At 31.8% G+C, this 19,425-nt stretch overlaps 3 non-coding genes across 3 annotated transcripts; all 3 read right to left on the bottom strand.

The window, feature by feature from the left end:
- Positions 1-9,311: 9,311 nt before the first annotated feature.
- On the bottom strand, positions 9,312-9,382 carry TRNAG-GCC. Its single transcript has one exon. It is a non-coding gene; the product is annotated as a tRNA-Gly (tRNA).
- Positions 9,383-17,301: 7,919 nt separating this feature from the next.
- Positions 17,302-17,372, bottom strand: TRNAG-GCC. The gene has a single exon. It is a non-coding gene; the product is annotated as a tRNA-Gly (tRNA).
- Positions 17,373-18,145: 773 nt separating this feature from the next.
- On the bottom strand, positions 18,146-18,216 carry TRNAG-GCC. The gene has a single exon. It is a non-coding gene; the product is annotated as a tRNA-Gly (tRNA).
- Between the last annotated feature and the right edge of the window lie 1,209 nt (positions 18,217-19,425).

Below are 19,425 nucleotides of genomic sequence, written 5' to 3'. Positions count from 1 at the left end.
CCATGAATTCTGCAGATTTATTGATGCACAACAAGCAAATTAAGAAAGGTATCACAATTATCATATGAGAAAGACAGATAAAATCATTGTAACCTGTTAAATTAAAACACAATGTAATAATTAATAACTTGGCCAACAAAATCTGCAAACCACAAGAGCAAGATAAATAAAACTGTGAATTTTTACCAGAAACAAAAAGATAATGAATAAACTAACCTATCTCAAAGAAGGTACTGGATACAGGGTTGTCTTAGTAAATCTAGATGAACTAAAATCTAGCCACAAAAATTCTAGCAATCTTATAACCAAAAAATCATTATCATAGCTATAGCAAAATAATTAAAAATGAAGTCTCAACCAAACTCCTATAACCCTTTTTTCATATACACAACAATTCCATAGCTCCAAAGAAAAATAAACTATACAATTTGTTCTTTAAACATCAATACCAAACCAAAAAAAAGTAAAAAACTAGAAATATGAAATATGTAGGCAAGCAAAGAGGGTAAAGCGCTGGATGCAGAGGTTTATCGATCGATTCCTGTTATCCTTTGGGTTTCAGGAACAGATCGATTAACCGCTGCCTCCAGTGTCTCAACCATCCCCACCACACAAAAACAGAATTATTAATAATAAAAAAAAAAAGCAAAAACTTAAAAACTTAAAAACCATAGAAAAGCAATGGAGCTGATCTCAAAACACTCGCATATCAACTCAGATCTGAACTCACATTACAGCCAATAGATCCCTAACATACATATATCCATCACCCGCAAAGTCCGAAATACATCTCTCATATATTATACATAATATACGCCAAAATACGGAAGCTCTCGTATACAGAACTGTATAGTTTCATAATAATATCGGCTATGGAGTAGGGATTGGCAGAATTTAACAAGTTGATATTTGGGTGAAGCGATCAAAAGAGAGAGTGAAAACAAGGGGAAATTGTGGCAAGGCGTTAGGTTCTGTGGGTTATGGAATCCGGTGAGACCTGTCGCCTAAATATAGACACGAGCCGTGGACAAAACTGTTTTCTTATAAACAAAAAAAATTGTTCTTAATTTTACTTGTCTGCTAATCTATAATTCTATATGTATTAATATATAAAATAGGTTCATATGAAAACTCGTGAAATGAGTTAAATATTCATTCTCATCAATAAAGAAAGGGAAAAGTGTCAAATTGACCCCTTAAGTCAGGTTGATAATGCAATTAGGCCTCATAAGTGACAAAAACTTCATTTCAAGTCTTCTAAATCGGTAAAATTGTTCAATTAAGTCTAAGTTGACTTGTTTATCAGGTCAAATTTGTAAAGGTGTTGACACATGTCCTTTTTTATTTTATTTTTTAAAAAAATATTTGGATTTATTAAAATATTTTTTTTTGCAAACAAAATATTATTTATTATAAATAAAAAATAAATAATATTTAAAAAAAATAGCGGCGGCAACGTGAACACCTCTCCCCTCGCTGCGCGAACACCCGTCGTAGCCACCACAAAATTGTCCCTCTCCTCACCGGCAAACTGAGATGCGGCAGGCGTGAACGGCAAAGCTTGAGCGATGGTCGATCTAGTTTCATCTCTGGCGGGAGGTCGACAAGAGCAGCATGCGGCGAGAACTGGTTCTTCCTTCAACGTCGAACTGGCAGCGACGACGATGGCAGGGTACAGCTCCGTCTCTCTCTCCCTCCGGGCGGACGTGCGAGACGAAGAAGAAGAATATGGTAAACCGGTAGACGAAGAATGCGAGAATGTGAGAAACTTGTTCTTCCATGGCTGCAGTTGTTTTTTTGTTTTTTGTTATATATATAGACTGGTGTAAACGCGCACCGACTGCACGGGAAGGCACGACCACACCTGATTATGATCATATATATATATATATATATATATATATATATCATAATCAGGTGTGGTCGTGCCTTCCCGTGCGGTCGGTGCGGTTTACACCGGTCAATGTTAAGAAATGCACCACTCAATGTTAAAATACACCACACAAATATGCACTATTAGGTACACATCACCAAAAACACACCACTACGTATGAAAAAAATACACCACACCGTGTTCAGAAATGCACAATTAGAAACGGGAAGTTATGAGGTGTTTTTATGCATTTTCATTGTGGTGCATTTCTTAACATTGAGTAGTGTAAACCGCACGGCCACACGGGAAGGCGCGGCCACATTTGAACAGATTTATAAATATAAATATAAATATAAATAAATAAATAAATATATATATATATATATATATATATATATATAGAGAGAGAGAGAGAGAGAGAGAGAGACACACACAGAGACAGAGACAGAGAGATTTTTATTCATATGCGGCCTATTGCTCCGGTGCGGTCATGCGGCCTTTTCTGCGTCGTCCGATTTCATTAATCCAACTGCAATTCACATATGTTTAATTGGGGTTATTATGTTAATTTTAGTATCTATATTACGTGAATTGAAATGGTGCATTTTAGTACATGGTGTAGTGCGTTTTAATACATGTTGTGGTGCGTTTTATTACGTATGTTGGTGCATTAACTGTGTTGTGAAATTGTGTGTTTTAATCTATCCACTTGTGCATTTTCATATGTAAAATGGTGTGTAACTGTGTTGTGGAATGATGTGTTTTAATATGTTCACTGGTGCGTTTTAATACATAGAATGGTGTATATTTTAACGCATGTGTTTCTAATAAGTGTGTTGTAGAATGGAGTGTTTTAATCCATCCTCCGGTGCATTTTATTACGTCGAATGGTGTGTATTTTAACACATGTTTTCTAATAAGTGTAATAGTGCATGTTTATAATCTGTGATGGGGATTTTCAATAAGTGGAATTGTGCATTTTAACACACATTATAGTGTATTTTAATACGTAGAATGGTGCATATTTTAGCACATATTTTCTAATGTGTAAGTAGTGTATGCTTATAATCCGGCATGAGGCATGTTGTGATACATTTTAATACGTAGAATGATGCGTTTTATCACGTATACTGATGATGAACTTTAAGTGAATATGTGGAATGGTGTGTTTTATCGGTCCTCTGTTGTATTTTAGTACGTAGAATGGTGTGTTTTGTAACATATATATATATATATATATATATATATATATATATATATATATATATATATTTGTTTTGAAAAATAAAATAAAAAAGGACACGTGTCAACACCTCACGAATTTGACTTGATAAAATAGTCAATTTGGACTTAGTTGAACAGTTTTATTAGTTTAGGGGACTTAGATGAAATTTTTTTTCTTCTTCTTTTTTTTTTTTTTCCACTTAGGAGGCCTAATTGCACTATCCCCCGACTTAGGGGCCAATTTAACACTTTTCCCTAAAAGAAAAAGTACATTTTGATATAAATGTCTTCTTAGATTTTGAAGCGTAGTACATTTTTTGAATTTCTTTTTTAATTTTCTATTCTCTTTTAGGTTGGTTTTCAAATTATTATTATTACCACCACCATCACCAACACTTNGTGTAAACCGCACGGCCACACGGGAAGGCGCGGCCACATTTGAACAGATTTATAAATATAAATATAAATATAAATAAATAAATAAATATATATATATATATATATATATATATATATAGAGAGAGAGAGAGAGAGAGAGAGAGACACACACAGAGACAGAGACAGAGAGATTTTTATTCATATGCGGCCTATTGCTCCGGTGCGGTCATGCGGCCTTTTCTGCGTCGTCCGATTTCATTAATCCAACTGCAATTCACATATGTTTAATTGGGGTTATTATGTTAATTTTAGTATCTATATTACGTGAATTGAAATGGTGCATTTTAGTACATGGTGTAGTGCGTTTTAATACATGTTGTGGTGCGTTTTATTACGTATGTTGGTGCATTAACTGTGTTGTGAAATTGTGTGTTTTAATCTATCCACTTGTGCATTTTCATATGTAAAATGGTGTGTAACTGTGTTGTGGAATGATGTGTTTTAATATGTTCACTGGTGCGTTTTAATACATAGAATGGTGTATATTTTAACGCATGTGTTTCTAATAAGTGTGTTGTAGAATGGAGTGTTTTAATCCATCCTCCGGTGCATTTTATTACGTCGAATGGTGTGTATTTTAACACATGTTTTCTAATAAGTGTAATAGTGCATGTTTATAATCTGTGATGGGGATTTTCAATAAGTGGAATTGTGCATTTTAACACACATTATAGTGTATTTTAATACGTAGAATGGTGCATATTTTAGCACATATTTTCTAATGTGTAAGTAGTGTATGCTTATAATCCGGCATGAGGCATGTTGTGATACATTTTAATACGTAGAATGATGCGTTTTATCACGTATACTGATGATGAACTTTAAGTGAATATGTGGAATGGTGTGTTTTATCGGTCCTCTGTTGTATTTTAGTACGTAGAATGGTGTGTTTTGTAACATATATATATATATATATATATATATATATATATATATATATATATATATATTTGTTTTGAAAAATAAAATAAAAAAGGACACGTGTCAACACCTCACGAATTTGACTTGATAAAATAGTCAATTTGGACTTAGTTGAACAGTTTTATTAGTTTAGGGGACTTAGATGAAATTTTTTTTCTTCTTCTTTTTTTTTTTTTTCCACTTAGGAGGCCTAATTGCACTATCCCCCGACTTAGGGGCCAATTTAACACTTTTCCCTAAAAGAAAAAGTACATTTTGATATAAATGTCTTCTTAGATTTTGAAGCGTAGTACATTTTTTGAATTTCTTTTTTAATTTTCTATTCTCTTTTAGGTTGGTTTTCAAATTATTATTATTACCACCACCATCACCAACACTTATTATTATTACTAGTTTTTCTTATGCGCGATGCGCAAAAAAATAGGTACCCAATATTAATATTTTATATTTTATATTTATATTTTAGATTTTAGATTTTAGATATTTAAATTATTGTAAATAATAATAATAATGTAAAATATTTTTATAAATTGTGTATTTATATTTTAGGAAATAACTAACATATTATTATTATTGAAGAAAATAAGAAAATATATAGTAGATGCATGTGTATGGTAACAATAGTGGAAAAGATAACGAAAGTTATAACGGTAGGGGTATGGTTGTCTAATATATTGTAAAGTATAACTTTTATAGCATAATGTATAAAAGAAACTTAACGGAAAAAACTGACATAAACGAAGGGTATAACCTTCATTCACACTTATTATGTTTTTAGATTATTATTATTATTACTAGTATTTTCATCTGTGAGTTGCACGGAATGTATTTGTTATAATATTGTAAGAATATTTGAATCGATATACAATTATATAAATTATAACATCAAATATTATATAGCGCAATTGATGAAATTAGTTAGATCGAATATGTTTTTTTAATGTTTTCATTGCTTGAATTAGAACAAATAATTGTCCAATTACCCGTGTGGTGCACGGATACATTTTTTATATTATATATTTAGATAATAAAAATAAAGATGAAATTATTCTCAAAAAAAAAAAAAAGAAAGATGAAATTATATAAAAAAAAAATCTAATATTGAACTTGTACATTTATTTGATTATAAGATTAGTGCAAAAGTATTACTCAATTAATTTTGAATAACATATGACTTGTTTGTCTACAATTATCTTAAAAATATCGATATGTAATATGACTTATGTAATTATATTATTATTAAAATAAATATGGGAAAAATGAGAAATAATTTAATTATAATTATTATAAAAATTCAATGACCAATGTCTAGCTTAATTCTGCGTAAAAGAATAATTATTAGACAATTATTATTAGTCAATTATTAGACTAATATATATGCAATTATACTTTTATACTTTAAGTATATTCTTTTTCACCGTATCACATTTAGTTTTTCCTTCCTCCTCCATATATGAATGAATTAATTGTAATTATTATAAAAAAATCTAACAATCCATGTTTATTTAATTTTTAAAAGTTTAAATAATTTAAAGTTTTCAAAACGAGAGTGTAATTAATTTTTTTTAATGTTTTTAAATTTTCAATCAATTAGTAATATCAATTTCCTTTTTCATCGGGAGCTTTTCATGCAAGTTTGGGTCGCATGGGTTCCGCTCATTTTAGCGAGAGATCGTGGTTTCAAAACATCTTTGCTGAAACAAACTCTCATGCAATGGTCATAGCTTTGGAGCTATGAGGCTCGATCTCATTACCTCGAGAGTCACTACATGCCATCTGAGCACAATATAATGTGTTTGGCCGTTAATTAATACTCAATATCAACAATGTTACTGACAATAATATACCAGCAATACATAATGATAACTAGCAATAATTAACAGCTCTTTTAAAAAAAAAGCAATAATTAACAGCTCAATAAGTTGCAATTAACAAGCTAAGCTAGCTACAATTATTCCGAGGATGCAAAATCATAATGGTAATTAATAATAAATAGGGTAATAGACACACGTACAATTTTCCATCTTTAAAACAAAATCCATTACTTGAATAATGCAAACTTTGCAGAGAATTGAAAATTTCAATTCACCATTCTGACCTTGATTATTAGCATGAAGAAATTAAGTCCATGAGTAGTAGATAAACTTGATTAGCTTGCCAAAGAGTGTGATTAATATCAGAATCCAAATATACCATTCTGCCCTTCAGACACCATGGAACAGCAAGTTTAATTTACCATGAACAGATCAATAAACCTTTGCCTCCGGCGTCTCAATCATCTCTACATCACACAAAAGGCAGAAACTTTAACCGTAGATGAGCGGTGGAGCTGATCGTCTAAAACACTCGAATTCAACCTCACATCTATATTGTATAGTAGGAGTAGATATTGATAAAACCTTCATATACGACTTTATAGTTGGAAGAACGACTCAAAGGGACAGGTGGAAACCATGCAAAAGTTTTGTGTGTGACGGTGGCCGATCAGCCCTAGAGAAATTAGGTAGGCCAAACTTCCCTATGACGTAAAATTGTGACTGCTATGGAATAGGTAAGAAATTCGTTGTCTAAATTTAGCAAAAAACTCTTTTCTTAATCATATTTTTTATTAAATTTTTTGTCATCTTATGATTTTACATGCATGTACTTATTTGCATGTGATGAAACCGTCCAATTTATTAATAAGTTTTATGACGGTGAAAATCATGCATAAGTTTTATGACGGTGGCTGAAATACAAATTAAGACGAGCCATGAAGAAACCAGTACAAGCAAGTCTTAAACTTGAGAAATTTAATTGTGATGTGTTTTGTGTTTGTGTAGTAAAGCGTTTGAAACTCTGTGTGTAATTTAATTTGATCAATGAATAAGTAAAGAGTGTAGATCGGGAAAAGAAAGTGATGAGAATCACTGACATTATTTGTTAATCAAAGTTGATAGATATGCTATTGCAAGCATTTATTGGTTGAATTGCTAAAAGTGTGTGCTAAGCTAGTGGATCGATCAACGAATGAATGCACTCCCACTCTATTTGCGAAATTTCCTTACTTGTATCAAAGAATGAACATTGTTGGTTTTATGACCTCTGGGTGGCCATTGACTAGTCAACACAATCGATAATGAAATAGAATAAAATAAATTTGTGGGAAAATAAATTGAACACCATATTTTTAACGTGGAAACCCCAAGGTAAAAACCACAGTGCCTAGCCAAAATCCACTATTTTTGTAGCAATTTTGTAAATGTACATTTTTTGTTTTTGCATAGAGAGCTCTCGGGTTTGGAAAATTTTAAGAAATTTTGGGAAGAAGAAAAGATCGAACGGGTTGATGAAGATGCCCCGGTCCCCATCTCCTATTATGGCCTTTAATAGTGGAAAAGTAGGCAGTGTAAATAAGAGAGACGATACTCCGTCCCACTCTATCTGCAAAATTTCAAGTTCAGCATATCAGAAAACTAAAACTTGAAGAAAATGTTTATGGATTCAACATATCAACAAGTTTAAGCTTACAAGAGAAGGGAAAATCCACGAAACCAGCAAACTGTGACAGTGACTTGGCCAAGTTTGTGCATGCAGTCTTCAATTTCGTAAAACTGAACTTTTATCTGCAACTAAACCCTTTAATATCACGGTTGTCTTAGTAAATAATCTTAATGAACTAAAACTATCACTTTTGTAAGGAAAACACATATATAATTATCTTCAAGCTAAGCACATATATAATACGCAAGACATGTTTTTCGCAATAAATCTTGATAGACTAAAATGTACCCACGCAAATTCTAGCACTGTAAAACCCTATACTATAGGGACAGCAAAAATTTAATGATTAAAAAATGACACCCCGGCCCAATGATCCCTGTAACCCCTTTTCATTTATAACACAATCATATTACAGAACCACAAATTAAGAAAAAACAACCCATTATATCGCCCCCAAATAAATCACAAATATGTAAGCAAACAATGAGGGGAAACACAGGATGCAGAGGTTTATCGACCCAATCCTGAACGCTAATTCATCCTTGGGGTTTCAGGAAAAGATCAATAAACCTCTGCCTCCAGCGTCTCAACCCTCTCTACCACACATAAAACAAGCCTAAAACTTAACCCAACCCTATAAAAGCAATGGAGTTGATGATCTTAAGCACTCGCATAGGACCTCAAATATGAATTGTATGGTATTGAGTAGGATTACAATAACCTAGCTACGAATTTATAGTGGGGAAAGCCGACTCAAAGGGACAGGTGGAAACCATGCAAACGTTTCATGACGGTCACCGAAATACCAAGACTAGCCACGAAGAAACCAGCAAGGCAAAATTTGATTAGGTGTTAAACACCGTGGACTATGAAATCCGTTGCCTAAATATAGACTGGCCTAGGGAATGAAACTCTTTTTTTGGTTAATTTTTTTCTTAATTTTTTAATTTTGTTGTCATCTTAGCTTGTGTTTTACCTGTATTTAATTTATTTATGGTGAAACTGACAAATGTATTAGTAAATAGTACTGTTAAAAAATATGACAATGTATAGTCCAAATAATCTTAGTAAAATCATACAAGCGAGCGGCTGAGGGGTTTCATTAACAGAAGTTTGAAACTTATTATAATGATATGATACTAGCTACTAAATGGTATCTTGAAAAGAAACTGAATCTAAAATCTAATGAAAGTAGTCTCATTAAGTTCGCAGTGGATGCAAGTGTTCCCTTTCAGCTCCTTTAAGTAGTAAGGTTACGTTCTTTGTCTGGAAAAAGCATTCATGTCAACCTTGTTGATAGTTTCAAAAAACTTCCATGCAAGTTGGGTAAAAGAAAGAGTTCGCAAGATGAAGTTGAATAAAACAAATAGACTGCACCAGCCGGGAATCGAACCCGGGTCTGTACCGTGGCAGGGTACTATTCTACCACTAGACCACTGGTGCTGGATGGATGCACAGGAATTTTAGTTTGTCCTTAACGGAACTATGGCATCCAACTAAATACGTATTTGGTTCACACTTCTGTGTCTCTAGCTTGAAAACTAAAACGTGTAGAATGCTGCTTTAGAAACTGAATGCTATAAACAAATACTACATTGTAACAGAGTCAGTAGTACTCAAAAAAAAAAAAAAACTGAATGCTAAGTTTAAAACTCGTAAACAATTCTTTTCCAAAAAAAAAAAAAAGAACTCGTAAACAATCATCATTCTTAAAAGCTAAATGAATTATTTTTAAACAGAATTTAGTATAGAATTTTCTAGAATTAATCGATTTATCGATGAATTATAGAATAGATTTTAAACCAAAAAAAATAATATATATCTTACATGCATAGAAATTTAATATATGAAACTTGAACCAAAAATTTAATTACTGATTGGAAGAGTTTAACAAGAAAGGTGTAAAAGAATACTAGCTTAGTTTTGGGATCTTGTAAATAAGAAGGTGGTAATTAGCAGTGATGCACAGTTTGATTAGCATTCCATGCTTCAACCGAAGAAAGGAGATGCACTAGTTGATGTATATAGCACAATAGATGTAGTTATAGATCGAATTCCTTTGAATGAGAGAGTAGATAATCCACCAACCGTTGACACACAAGAAGTTGCAAATTCCACATCTGCAGCAAGTTCGAGTTCAAAGAATTTACAGGATTATTGTTTGGCCAGAGATAAATCAGACCGAGACGCACCAAAATCAAACCACCTATCATGTATGAGTTTAAGCCTTTGAGGATATGCTTTTTTTTTTCTTTTTTTTCTTTTTTTCTTTTTAATTTTTACGAGTGCTTAATTGTTCTATTTTTTTTATATGCATTTATTGGTTAATTTTGCTTTAATTGTGTACAAAATGGTCAATTATGTTATATTATAAAGTATGTAGGGAGAGGTTTATGGAAGCAATATTGTGTGTGTGTGTTTTTTTTTTTTTAGGAAAAAGGGAAATTTGAATAGCAAAATAGAGAAAAATGAGTAAAATAAGATGAAAGTCAAAATGATGCCGTCACGCTGAGGCATTATGTATAACTACAACTTGTAAGGAATAACTTAAAAAAATCAGTCTCTACTATCACGAGTGATCCTCATGCATAACAAGATGCTCATGAGGAAAACTTCAAAAAGGTTTTCTATGCTATCACAAGGCTATATTACGGGTAGCTTGGGCTCGTGAAGGTAACATTAGAAAGGTGATTTCTGCTACAACTAGCTATTATCACACGTGACAATGTCGAGTGAAGAAAACATTTGCAAGGTGGTCAATGACGTCACGAGGCGCCATTACACGTGAGAGGGTCATGTGACATAGTAGTTTCCAGAGAATATAAATAGAGATTAGTACTAAGATTTGTCCCATTTTCTTGGTGAATCAACTCTAGTCCTAGAAGCACACTAAGCAATGAAATTCCTCTATATCACCTATTTAAATTTCTATATTGAAGAAAATAGAGTGTGTAAAGTGTGGCTTGGAAACCCAAACTCAATCCTCATTGAAGTTGGACTTCCTCCTAGTCCTCCTGCTAATTAATGTGGACACCAAACATTAACAAGAAAACTAATTAAAGAAATACTTAAACAAACATCAAATAGCCCTAGTTAGGTAGGCAATTATGCTCCCTTATGCAATAATCATTAAATTAGAGGACCATGCCCCTAAGACAACTACTCACACATATCTATGGACCAATGAGCAAAGTCGCCATAAGAAAACAGAAGCATTGCAAAAATAGTGAAGAAAGAGAAATTTAACTTATCTAATAAAAGTAAAGTTTTGATCCAATTCCAATAGTGAAATCTTGTTAGTTCCGGGCAAGTTAAAATCTAGAAGGGGTGTTGGTGGGAGTTGAATAGACTTGGCCTTTTTGAAACTAAATTAAGTGAACTTGAATTTCAAAAACAGAGTATTGAAATGAAATTTCCTTGCAACGGAAGTCTTGAACTTGTCAAGTAAAAGTGATTTGGCTAAGTTTTGTGAGATTGCATATAAGTGTACGTTAAAACGAGTATGGAGTTAGTTTACACGAATAAATAATATAAAAAGTAAAATACAAGAGAGTGAAAGAGAGACTTTTACCATGCACAGATCTATTAATGGTGGTGCAGTATTCAGTTTGCGAATTCGTTTGGTTGCATGTCACAAACAACTATGAAGTGCAATAAGGTGGATATTCATATGAATACACATTCGTCAAATTTTCCGAGTATTTGGGATGAAATCAAATCTGACATTTTGGAAGTATTTAAAAGTAAGCTACAAAGAGAATATTGATTCTTAAAAACACAAGATCTTTTCAGTTAATTAATTAATTAGTTGGTCGTGCGAACAATTGCTTTAATATCACTTAGCTAGCTTGTTGGTCCAGGGAAAGTAAAAGTTTAGATAAAATCTTTTTAACTGAAAATAAATTATCAATGTATTTTGCTATAGAAGTCTTAACCATGAGAAAGTTTGATCTTAGCTTGTTTTGTGTTTGTTTCATAGAGCGTTAGAAAGTTTTAGTTTGGGATTTGGTTTGATCAACCAAGAAACTAAGTAAAGATCAAGAGAGTAACGCAGAGAAAGTGAGAAAATATTTTAATAGTGGTTTCTCGTTGCTTTGCATTATTTGTTAATCCAAGTTGATTGATATGCTATTGCAAACATTTACTGGTCATATCTGTTGAAAGGATTTGCCAGTCGATCTATCAAACTTTGATGGAATCAATGTTGCATTATAAGTAGTAAGATCTATTGAATTACTTATTGTGAGGAGACCACGATCTACATAAAATCTTCTAGACAATATCTACTAATGAATACACTGAATCTTATTTTGACATTTACAAATTAAATGAAGGCTAAAACTTGAACCTTATACAAGTACTGGAGTTGGTCTCAAACACTCGCATTCCACCTCATATATGAACTATATAGTATTGAGTGAGATTACCATAATCTACGAATTTATAGTGGGGATGACCGGCTCAAAGGGACAGGTGGAAATACAAAGACCAGCCACGAAAATCTAGTAAAGTCTTAAACTTGAGAAAGTTTAATCGTAGCTCTTGTTTTGTATTTGTTTCGTATAGTGTATGTTCAAAAGTCTTAGTGTGTGATTTGGTTTCATTCGAAGAGAAAGTGAGAATATTTTTATAGTGATTTGTCATTGACTTGCAATATTTGTTAATATAGATATGCTATTGCAAGCATTTACTAATCGTATCTGCAAAAAGGGTGTGATGTTCGATCTATCAAATTCTGCCGGAATCAATGTTGCATTGTAAGTAGTAAGATCTATTGAATAACTTCTCTTGAAGTAAGGATACCACGATCAACAAATAAATATACTCCCATTCTATCTGCAAAATTTCCTTCCTTGTATCAATGAACGAATATTGTTGGTATTATGACCTCTAAGCAATCGTCAATTGGCCAACTTAACCGATCGGATAATATAATGAAATAGAATAAAAATAAACTTTTGGAAAAATAAATTGGACACAATATTTTTTACGTGGAAACCCTAAGGTAAAAACCACGGGCCTTTTTCAGCGGTGCCAAGCCAAAGTCTACTATTTTTGCAGTGATTTTGTACATGTGCATTTTTGTATAGAGAGCTCTCAGGGTTGGGACAGTTTAGGGAATTTTGGGAAGAAGAGAAGATTGAACTAGTTGATGAAAATGCTCCTTATCTCGTATTATGGCCTTTTATAGTGGAAAAGAAGGTAGTGCAAATGGTAATATGGTCTCGTTATGGTCTTAATTATTTATGGTAGAGTGGTGTAATTAATGGGATGTGGAGGTGATTTAGAGAAGAAAATGATATCTAGGGAAGTAGAGTTAATTTAGGTTGGGATGATTGTTTTCTCATAGTTGCACAATTGCTATATACTCCGTAATTGCCTTTCTTTAATATTTGATCGCTGCTATCATCATCTCTCCATAACTTTAACTGGATCACTCTCACCGACTGAACTGCCATATGTACTTGGGCCTTCACTCCTTTTGTGTCATCTACTGAACACCTGTCCAAACCCAACTGGCAACCACTCCGAAGCGGACCATTTAGACCCTAGTACCCATTCCAACAAATACACTCTTAGATCTTCTGGACAATATCAACAAATAATGGATACACTAAATCCTATTTAGACATTTACAGTAATATGTTATCAGTGTAATACTTCCAACATAAAATTGGGGTTCTAACTTGTTTAACCTTACATTAACGTCATCAAAATTTAAATAAGATTATTAGATCAAACACACAAACCTCTCTTTTGGATGGATCATGTGAAACATCATCAAATGATTACAAGGCTGCAAAGGGCAATCCCACGAAACCATCCTTACGCTCTTCTTGTGCTTAGCATGCAAGAAACTTCAATTCGGCAAACAACCCTTCAAATTCAGAAACGCTTATTGGCATAATTAAAACACCATGCAAAGAAAAAAAAAAAAAAAAAACTTTGCAACAAATAAAATTGTAAACAACTATTACTTTTCTGAAACTGTGACAGTGACTTGGCCCAGCCAGTTTGTGCAGTCTTCAACTTAAAAAGTGAACTTTTATCTGCAACTAAACCCTTTAATATCACGATTGTCTTAGTAAATCATGATGAACTAAAACTATCGCTTAAGGAAAACACATAATTATCTGCAAGCACATAATAAGCAAGACATACATATTTTTCTTAATGAATTTTAATGACTAAAATCTAACCACGCAAATTCTAGCACTGTAAAACCCTATATATAGCGACAGCACAAAAGATTAAAATCAAAGCCAAACAGATTAGAAATGATACCCCCAATGATCCCTGTAACCCCTTTTCATTCATAACACAATCATATTATTACCGAACCCAAAAAAAAAAAAAAAATTATAACTAGGTTCTTTAAAACATCAAATATGTAAGCAAACAATGAAGGGAAACACCGGATGCAGAGGTTTATCGATCGAATCCTGAACACTAATTCATCCTTGGGGTTTCAGGAAAAGATCAATAAACCTCTGCCTCCAGCGTCTCAACCCTCTCTACCACACATAAAACAAGCCTAAAACTTTAACCATATACACGCAATGGAGCTGATGATCTCAAAACACTCGCATATATAGAACCTCAAATATATATCAATGGTATATTATTGATCTGAGTAGGATTTCAATAACCTAGCTATGAATTTATAGTGGGAAGAGCCGACTCAAAGGGACAGGTGGAAACCATGCAAAAGTTTCATGACGGTCACCAAAATACGAAGAATAGCCACGAAGAAACCAGCAAGGCAAAATTTCATTAGGTGTTAAGTTCGAAATCCATTGCCTAAATATAATATAGACTGGCCTAGAGAAACTATTTTGATTTTTTTTTTTTTTTGATTTGTATATTTTGTTGTCATCTTGTGTATTTTACCTGTATTCATTTTGGGTGGAACAAACAAATGTATTAGTAATCATATAATACATATAATTCATATAATACAAACTAGCTAGGATACATTATTAGGAATTTTTTTTAGCAAAAGTTATGAATTTAAATAAAATTGTCTCATATTTGCCTTTTACTTACCACTTATCCATGCATAAATGGCTTTGAATTAATTATATTAATCTATTTAAGGGAGGTTACCTGATTTGGTGAGTTGTCTGAAAATGGTGTAAAACCGCATATGCAATATCTGTTCTAAGTAAGCTCATAGCCACCACTGTTCTTTAAATTTTGTTATTTTTCAAAGAAAATTGGTTAAAGTTGTCCAACTCATGTTATATGTTAAGATAAATCATCGTTACATTTGAAATTAATACATGTGGAACTTCAATTAGTGTCAAACTCAAAAAGAGTTGTTTTAGTGTTAAGTAGGTATGTGGGTAATGCAAATTCAAAAAACATGCTAAGTAATTACTATTTACTTATCCAAGTCCATAGTGAGGCTGACCTGTTACGAGTTGTAGGAAAATAAGTTATACTTAACTCGACCTGTTTATTTTAAGATGGGTCGGGAATTATAACCCAACCCATTTAGGTGTGGGCTAGCGAGGTGAGCTGCGCTAAACTGGCCAATTTGCATATTAATTTTTTTTTATATAAATAATTACTCAGTAATTTTTTTTAGATGTAGTAACAAATAACATTTAACCATTAATATCAAAGGTAGTAACATTATAAATTGACCCCAAAGAATCTCTTTAATTATTTAATTATATATGCAAGTGGATTTGGAAAACAATAACTAATTTTTTTTTATTACACTCTAACCTATTAATAGTATGATTAGTATCTATAGTTTTCTTATGAAAAATAAGATCGAGTTAATACCCAAAATTGGCATCGACTATAGTAATTTTTCTCAATTTCGTTCTAAACGACTTTGGTCTCATAATGTAGTCCCTGACTTTTGTGCTATCGCTCAATATTGTCATCCGTTTGTTAATTCGTCAAAAGGATGTTAAGTATAGGGATAATTTAGTAATTTCAAATTTAGGTATTCTTGGTCTCCAATTTACTCCACCGAACTGACTGCGAATTCCCTATTTATGTTATGACCTGAGATGAGGAACCGGAAGAAACAACCCTAAGGAATGAAGCAACAACGGATGAGGCAACGAGGAAATCCTCTCAATATGGTAGTGAAAGAGCCTTCACTACTACCATACTGCAGTTAATCCTTATAGTTAGAACTGACAAATGAAACATGTGAAAAGCATGCAAAAGTTTCTTGACGGGCAGCTTAGAAATCAGCTAGTCGAAAATTCTGTGTGGTGTTAAGTGGCAAATTATACCGTGCACCCCGGTGCACATAGCAATGTGCACCACGTACGTAAACGACGTCGTTTTGAGTATTGTAAACTAACCGTCCGTTTTTTTGGAAATCACGTTTCCCGTTTCGGCCGATCTCTGTATTTATGTTAATATTATGTGTATTTCAGACAATCATTCTGTGTATTCTAGGCAACCGTTCTGTGTATTCATGTTAGTAACACATGGTGTGATGTGTTTGTGCATTCGAATGTTTAGGAGGATGAGTTCTGTGTATTTTGTGTCAATATTCTGTGTATTCATGTTATTAACACAAGCTGTGATGTGTTTGTGCATTCGAATGTTAGGAGGATGAGTTCTGTGTATTTTGTGTCAATATTCTGTGTATTCAGGGCAAACATTCTGTGTATTCTAGGCAAACGTTCTGTGTATTCTAGATAATGATTATGTGTATTATAGATAATGAATTCACTGGAGTCATTCGCGTCCGCGTCCACTAACATCTGTGTATTTTGTGTCAATATTCTGTGTATTCTGGGCAAACATTCTGTCTATTATAGACATACGTTCTGTGTATTCTAGATAATGATTATGTGTATTATAGATAATGAATTCCCTGGAGTCATTCGCGTTCGCGTCCACTAACATCGAAACGACGTCGTTTACGTATGTGGTGCACATTGCTATGTGTACCGTGGTGTAGGATATAACCATTGTGGGCTCTTGAATATGTGAGAGACCTGTTGCCTAAATTTAGTTAGAGATGGGTGGAGAAACTCTTTTCTGATAAAAAAAAATAAAATTACGTATTAGTATATTACTAATCAAAAAATTCAATACAATTGTAATACATGTATGAACAACAATATAATACTACTTAAGGTTTTTATACAATTTTTAATTATAATTTTTTATCATTCAAAAATATTATAAAATTAACTTACAATGAAGTAAACTATTTCATAATAATTAATAATTAATGAATATAAAACAGCTATACATTGCAAGTTCGGTAAAATAAAAAGCTCGCGAAATGGTAAAACTACATGGAATTGAACAAAACATTTGGTAAAATAAAAAGCTCGCGAAATGGTAAAACTACATGGAATTGAACAAAACATACATGTTGCACCAGCCGAGAATCGAACCCAGGTCTGTACCGTGGCAGGGTACTATTCTACCACTAGACCACTGGTGCTGAATGCCTGCACTTTTTAGTTAGACCTAAATGAACTAAATGCATATTTGGTTCACACTTCTGTGCCTCATGAAGACTAAAACGTGTAGAATGCTGCTTTAGAGACTGAATGCTAAGTTTAAAACTCGTAAACAATCATGATTCTTAAAAGCTAAAACATTTTTTTTATACAGATTATAATTGTATTTGTGTGTAAAGCTAGATTTTGGATATTGTTTTTATTATTAAATACTAATTATTTTTGTAATTATTATCTTGTATTCATTATGTAAATATTATTTTATACAACTAAAATATAACTAGATAATATCTAGATAATCAATAAAATATATAAATAAAAAAAATAGGTCATAAAATATTTAGATATTATTTTTATGGTTATTATGTCTATAATATATATTATTTAGTTATCTTGACAATAAGATATTGTTTTCTTATCATATATGTTCAAAACCAAATAACAAATACATTAAGAAAATAATGTTTTATTTAGTAGAGCACTGTCAATTTTTTATGACACAATCAATTAATCAATAAATATATTTAATTATGTAGAAAAAAAGAGCATGCAAAAGTTAATTAATTTTCAAATATAATAATTAAAAATAAAACTCTGGCTTGGTAAAACTCTATTAAATTATATTTGATAAAAAATAACTATTGTTAAAATAAATAAATAACTAATCGGTATAATCTGCTAGAGTGCTAGTTCGGTAAAAGAAAAAGCTCGCCAAATCGTAAAACTACATGTAGTTAAACAAAAAGAAATAAACTGCACCAGCCGGGAATCGAACCCGGGTCTGTACCGTGGCAGGGTACTATTCTACCACTAGACCACTGGTGCTGAATGTGTTGGCTCTTTAGTTATTTAATTCTAAATAAATGATTCTTTAGAGGTTGAATGCTAAGTTTAAAACTCGTAAACAATCATGATTCTTAAAAGCTAAATGAATTATTTCTAAAATAGATATATACTATAGGGCTTTCCGGAATTAATTGATGTTTGATGGAATAGAATTTGGAAAACAAAATTCTTAGAGGGCATAGAAATTTAAATAAGAAACTTGAACAAAAAATCTAGTGATTGGAAGAGTTTAACAATTAATTTTTTGAACAAGTCGTGCAATCAAAATTAGAAGAGATTAGACGTAGATTAGTCACCAGATTAGTCGTGCAATCAAAATGGTGTTCGTTATGCTTAACTAATCTCATATTTATGATGTGCTCAGAATAAAATGGAAACATAATGTATCTAAAATGAAATTGAATAATATGTCTCATATATTGAATGTATGTTGTCAAATGAAACTATAGTTAAATTATAATGATATTTTAGTTGTACTATAATGAAATTATAATGTATCTAAAATGAAACTGAATAACAAGTCTCATATATTGCATGTATATTGTTAAATGAACTGCAGTTGAATTAAAATTATATTTTAGTTGTATTATAATGAAACTACAGTATGTTTAAAATTAAACTGAATACCATGTCTCACATATTGAGTATATATTGTTAAATGAAACAGTAGTTATATTAAAATGATATTTTAATTGTACTATAATGAAATTATAGTGTATCTAAAATGAAACTGAATAACAAGTCTCATATTTTTCATGTATATTGTTAAATGAAACTGTAGTTGAATTAAAATGATATTTTAGTTGTGTTATAATGAAATTACAGTATATTTAAAATGAAACTGAATAACATGTCTTACATATTGAGTATATATTGTTAAATGAAACTGTAGTTATATTAAAATGATACTTTAGTTGTGTTGTAATGAAACTAAGTGTATATAAATTATAAAATAAAACTGAATAACATGTTTGATACTTATTCTTAAATTTGATTTATGTAGATAATATATGTCCTATTGGCACATAATACATAAATTCGTAAAATATGACACAATATGTTGTGTGATACGCAACTACTAATCTATTTCATATACAGAATCCATACGCTTAAGATACAGAATTGCATAACACGAGACACAGAAACGCATAATACAAGAACATACACATGTTTTATATTTACTTTAAT

This window comes from Ipomoea triloba, chromosome 6 (genome assembly GCF_003576645.1).
Source record: "Ipomoea triloba cultivar NCNSP0323 chromosome 6, ASM357664v1".
Taxonomy (NCBI): Eukaryota; Viridiplantae; Streptophyta; class Magnoliopsida; order Solanales; family Convolvulaceae; genus Ipomoea; species Ipomoea triloba.
This window is presented reverse-complemented; position numbering and strand designations above follow the sequence as displayed.